The following is a 6,050-nucleotide window of genomic DNA, read 5'->3' as shown; positions in this document are numbered from 1 at the left end:
GAGACCAGCCTGGCCAACATGGCGAAACCCAGTCTCTACTAAAATACAAAAATTAGCGGAGTGTGATGGCGCGCATCTGTAATCCCCGCTACTCAGGAGGCTGAGGCAGGAGAATGGCTTGAATCCAGGGCGCGGAGGTTGCAGTGAGCCAAGATCGTGCCACTGCACTCCAGCCTGGGTGACAGCACAAGACTCCATCTCAAAAAAAAAAAAAATTAACTCACTCAACAAATGTCGCTTCAGTCTGAATGGCAGTCTATCATAGTGATTACCATTTTCTATTTGTGCAACCCTGTGTGTTACTGAACGGTCCCATGCCTGTTTCCTCACCTATAAAAAGGGATAATAAAATAGTCCCCTCATAGGGCTGCTGTGAAGATTAAATGAGCTCATTCAATGAGCACATCATCAACACTCAATATGTGGCCACTTTTATTTTTGTATCTACCTAGCCTTGGAGGCGGCTCTGGGTGGTCTACACAGGAGGTGAGGATGGCTTTAGTTAATACTGGTGAAGTTTATAAGTGAATTTATGGTGAAAAAATTAATAGTAACAATTGTTTATTAAAACAATCCAAGTTTTAAGATTTTGTGGAAACAATTATCTTTGCTTGGAACTTTCGTGTAGGGCTACCTCCTCATTTCTGAGATGTTCTGACTTGGATTTAGCATCCCATGGTAAATAAAGTAGGTTAGCTAGGAAGTTCTTCGACAACCGACTTGATTTCAAGACATTTTTATTATTTATTTATTTAGAGACGGAGTCCTGCTCTGTCACCCTGGCTGGAGTGCAGTGGTGCAATCTTGGCTCACTGCAAGCTGTCTCCCTGGTGCAAGCGATTCTTCTGCCTCAGCCTCCTGAGTAGCTGGGATTACAGGCGTTCAGCACCACGCCCCGCTAATTTTTTTTTTTTTTTCCTGTATTTTTAGTAGAGACGGGGTTTTGCCATGTTGGCCAGGCTGGTGTTGAACTCCTGGCCTCAAGTGATCTGCCCGCCTCAGCCTCCCAAAGTGTTGGGATTACAGGCGTGAGCCACCACGCCCGGCTGACATTTTTCGCTATAAAAAAAAAAAAAAAAAAAGAAAAAAGAAGTAAACAGTTTTTCACCAGTCAGTCCCGTGTAGAAACAATAAATCCAAACACCAGTTTCTAGGCAAGTCTCTTGAGTATTTCAATAAATACTCCTTTTGGTCTCAGGGCTTGAAGGCTGTGCTCATTTTAAAGGTCTGGGAGCAGTATCGTGGATGATGGGGACATCTAGAGACTGTTGGGAAAACTACAGACAGCTATGATTCTTTAGCAAGCATTACGGTGCTACTCAAGAGTGGTTCCAGAACCCCAGCACTGGCATCACCCAGGAGAGCTTGACAGAAATGCAGAATCTCAGGCCTCAGACATAACTGAATCAAAACCTGCACTTTTAAAGTCTTTCTGTGCAGGGAGCCGTGGCTCATGCCTGTAATCCCAGCACTTTGGGAGGCTGAGGCAGGAGGGTCGCTTGAAGCCAGAGTTTGAGACCAGCCTGGGCAATAAGGCTAGATCCCTTGTCTCTCTACCAAAAATAAAAATAAAAAATAAGCTGCATGTGGTGGTGTGCGCCTGTAATCCTAGCTACTTGAGAGGCTGAGGGAGGAGGATTGCTTGAGCTCAGGAGTTTGAGACTGCCAATGAGCTATGATTGTGCCATTGTACTCCAGCCTGCAATGGAGCAAGACTGTCAATCCAAAAAAAAAAAAAAAAGCCTAAGGCCAAATTGGCACACAACACCTTTATTGATATCATCTGAGTATGACCTAGCCTTATAATAGACATCTTCCCAACCCCGCCGAAGGCAGTCAGAACCATCTGCCTTGGAAACACTCTGGGTCAAAAGCAAGTCTCGGCCGGGCACGGTGACTCATGCCTGTAATCCCAGCACTTTGGGAGGCTGAGGCACTTGAGGTCAAGCACTTGAGACCAATCAGCCTGACCAATATGGAGAAACCCCGTCTCTACTAAAAATATAAAAATTAGCCAGGCGTGGTGGCACGTGACTGTCGTCCCAGCTACTTGGGAGGCCGAGGCAGGAGAATTGCTTGAACCTGGGAAGCGGAGGTTGCAGTGAGCTAAGACTGCGCCATTGCACTCCAGCCTGGGTGTTGGAGCGAGATTTGGTCTCAAAAACAACAAAACAAAAGCAAGTCTCCATATTTAAATAACCCTGCATGAGAAACAAACATTACAGGAATGTTTCCCAGCTCATCTATGTTCCTTTAACATCTATACAGCACTCCAGGTGGACTGAGAATGTCCTTAAGAGACAGGGCACACACACATTTCCTAGAACAATGAGAAACCCCTGAAGCAGTATTTCTGGTGACCCAGGTACTGAAAGTACAGGCCCAGAAGGCCCTGTATTCACTAAGCAAATAGTTCTGCATTTCCGGAGTCAGGGGTTCTATACACACCTCTTGTCAAGCCTGGCCTGGATCAATCTCCACTTTTTCAATGTAGGTCCTGCCTAATCCAACCCCTCCCAATCCCCACCTCCATGATCCTCTCCTGTTTCTTATTCTCACTGCAATTAATTTATATAATTCCTGAGGGACTTGGTGCGTGGCAAGCAGTTTTTTTTTCTGCCAGGTCTAGACTGCAGGCTCTTTGAGGGAAAAAGACAGTCACTATCACGTCAGTAGTATACCACAGCTCACCGCACAATGGCCCAAAGATCTACTGACAACAGACCAAACATCTCACAAACTGTGATTTAATACCATTATTCCTTGGGGCTTATACCTTACAAAACCCTACCCATGGAAATCCAGTGGTTATGACCATTCCTATTTTACAAAATGAAGGCTGCTAAAAATCAGTCTCATAAGCAAACATACTAGGTAAAATTACCCAGTAACAGAGCCCTACACTCCCTACTCCCAGCTACCTTTTTCAAGCTCTAATACCAGTTGTTCTGATATGCTTGAGAAGCAAATGAATCCTGAACTCTAGCCTGGAAAAGAATTTGTATGTGGTGAGTCAGTGAGATACACAGACCAGGCTCTACTAGCCTCCCACATGTATTCACACACAAATGACAAAAACTATCACAAATATGCTGCAAATAAAACTTTTTTTTTTTTTTGAGAGAGTTTCCCTCGTCGCCCAGGCTGAAGTGCAATGGCACGATCTTGGCTCACTGCAACCTCCACTTCCCGGGTTCAAGCGATTCTCCTGCCTCAGCCTCTGAGTAGCTGGGATTATGGGCGCTTGCCATCACGCCCAGCTTTTTTTGTTGTTGTTGTTGAGACTGAGATTCGGTCTCAAAAACAACAAAACAAAAGCAAGTCTCCATATTTAAATAACCCTGCATGAGAAACAAACATTACAGGAATGTTTCTCAGCTCATCTGTTTCGCTCTTGTTGCCCAGGCTGGAGTGCAATCACGCAATCTCAGCTCACCGCAACCTCCACTTCCCGGGTTCAAGCAAGTCTCCTGCCTCGGCCTCCCGAGTAGCTGTGATTACAGGCATGCGCCACCATGCCCAGCTAATTCTGTATTTTTAGTAGAGAAGGGGTTTCACCATGTTGGCTGGGCTGGTCTCAAACTCCTGACCTCAGGTGACCCAGAGGCCTCAGCCTCCAAAAGTGCTGGGATTAAAGACGTGAGCCACGGCGCCTGGCCCAATAAAAATCTTAAGAGCTTTGTTCAGTTATCTGGTTGAGGTTTATGATGCTGGATTCCATCTGAAAAGTTAAAAATCTAGGTGTCTTAAGAGGTACTATTAGGGCAACTGGCCTTCTCTTCCTACCTTTTTTGTAGTATGCTGACAAGTGCTTCAGGATTCATAATCCTTTACCTCTAAGGAAGCTGCAAAAATGGAATTAACTATTAAATATATAAAAAGCACCTAAGAATGATCCCATGAAAAATTTTGGTACAGTTACAATCTAGTATGAACCGTTTGAAGACTGGTGAGGAAATCTGCAGGTCTAATCCACCAGGTACTATGAAACAATCCCTGTGGAAGTTTAAGTGGTCACAAAAGATGTAATCTTCTGTCCCCTAACAAAACAGGAAGGAAACTGAAATAGGAACCACTGGAAATATCCTGAAGGGAGAAAGAGGAGGAAAAGATCAGACATCATATTTATTAAAATCTTTATTCATTTTCTTTTTTCAGAATTGAAACCCATAGAACACATTAGAAATTTAGATGCATATCTGTCTTGTTTGGTATCTTACCAAGTACAATCTCTGTGCAACAGCTCTGAGAGGAAATCCTTGGCAGATCAAAAGACAGGGTAGTGGCTCCCACACTTTCCATTTAAGCAAACAAATTAGCTTCCGAGTTTCACCCAACATTTTGTGTTTATGAGAAACACCTTAGTTCCTAAAAACCTGTGGTAGTCCAGTACCCAGTCCCTCCTACCTTGTCACCACCCAGACTTGAGGAATTGAAGGGAAAAAAACTGGCCTTCCCCTGTAGAATGAGTTTCCCAAAGACAGGTTTGCCTGGCTCACTAGTAGGCCTGGCCTGTGCTGGCACACTAGAGCTGCTCAGTAGGTATTTGCTGATGAATAGTCTTTATGTTAATTAGGGTCCACTCTCAGAGACTGAGAACCTTTCACTAGCTGCAAGTCCTTCAGCAATTTAAGTCAGTGTTCCCCTTTGTTAAAATAAATATGTTTTTCTTGCTAGAATACATATACGACTATATACATTACATATACCTTTACTCATGTTTCCTGAAGCTCAAACTCACAGGATGAGGCATATAAGATAGCTTACTGACGATGCTGTTTTATCATCATTGAGGTGTGGCCATTTACTGGTCAAAGAATACACGGGTGAAGAAGAAGAAAGGCTGAAGAAATATGGTGGATGGAAAGGGAAGGAAAGGCAAAAGCATTTTCTTTTTTTAGAAAAAAAAGATGGATTTCTTTGGAAGACAATGCTGGCTTTGGATGACATTGAAAAATTGCCATGTATAGGATTCATCTTTCCCAAAATAATATGCAATTAATGTACCTGAATTCTTCCATTTCCTTCTTAAATTTCATTTGACATATTAATCCTGAGTGCAAACAGGGGGCAATGCCTTATTAATACATTCTTGAATAATACTCTGAGCAAATCAGATCCTATGAATTTGTTTTACACAGAAAATTATTTACACCTCCCCCAAACCCACAATGCAGCCTCATACTAAAGAAAGTTTTATAACAAAACCTTTACACTCAAATTTATCCATTCAAACTTTAGAATAAACATTTTGTAACAAGTGGGAAGAGGGCAGGAAATGGCCATGAGTTCGGATTTTCCTAGTTTTGTAGTATTAAAATGTCTCCACATCTACCTTTGGATGTTTGGTAGGCATACCTTACAGCTGATCCAAACCCTGCAACGACTTGATTGTAACAGTCTTAGATTCTAATAGAGAAAGTAGGACAGTGTGACAACACTTAAAAAAAAAATCCACCTCCTTTTTTTTCTTCTTTTTTTTAAGACAGAGACAATTCTCCTGCCTCAGCCTCCCGAGTAGCTGGGACTACAGGCGTATGCCACCATGCCCTGCTAATTTTTGCATTTTCAGTAGAGACAGGGTCTCACCATGTTGGTCAGGCTGGTCTCGAACTCCTGGCCTCAGGTGATCTGCCCAACTCGGCCTCCCAAAGTGCTGGAATGACAGGCATGAGTCACTGCACCCGGCCCCGACCTATTCTTCAAACAGTGTTTGAAATTTTAGCGCTTTCTGAATTTTAGAGCTGTAAGTTTATGGTTGGTTTTCTCCAAGATTTGCCTAAACATACTTTTCCAGCTTACTGAAATCCTGACTTAGAACAAAAATTTATATTCTCAGTGCCATGTCACACCACTCTATTAGCTCAATTCTAACTTTATGGATTAGAGTTCTAAATTTTATGGATGAAAATTCTAAATTTATGATCAGAATGCCTTTTAAGATCACGAGTCTGAAAACAGATGCGAATAAAATGAAATGATATATTTTCTGCAAATGCTTTCAAGAAAGGATTGAGACATTTTCTTTCCTGCCTGCTTTTTTCCTTAGC

This window comes from Macaca nemestrina, chromosome 1, assembly GCF_043159975.1.
Source record: "Macaca nemestrina isolate mMacNem1 chromosome 1, mMacNem.hap1, whole genome shotgun sequence".
NCBI classification, from domain to species: domain Eukaryota; kingdom Metazoa; phylum Chordata; class Mammalia; order Primates; family Cercopithecidae; genus Macaca; species Macaca nemestrina.
Note: the sequence above shows the minus strand (reverse complement) of the source record.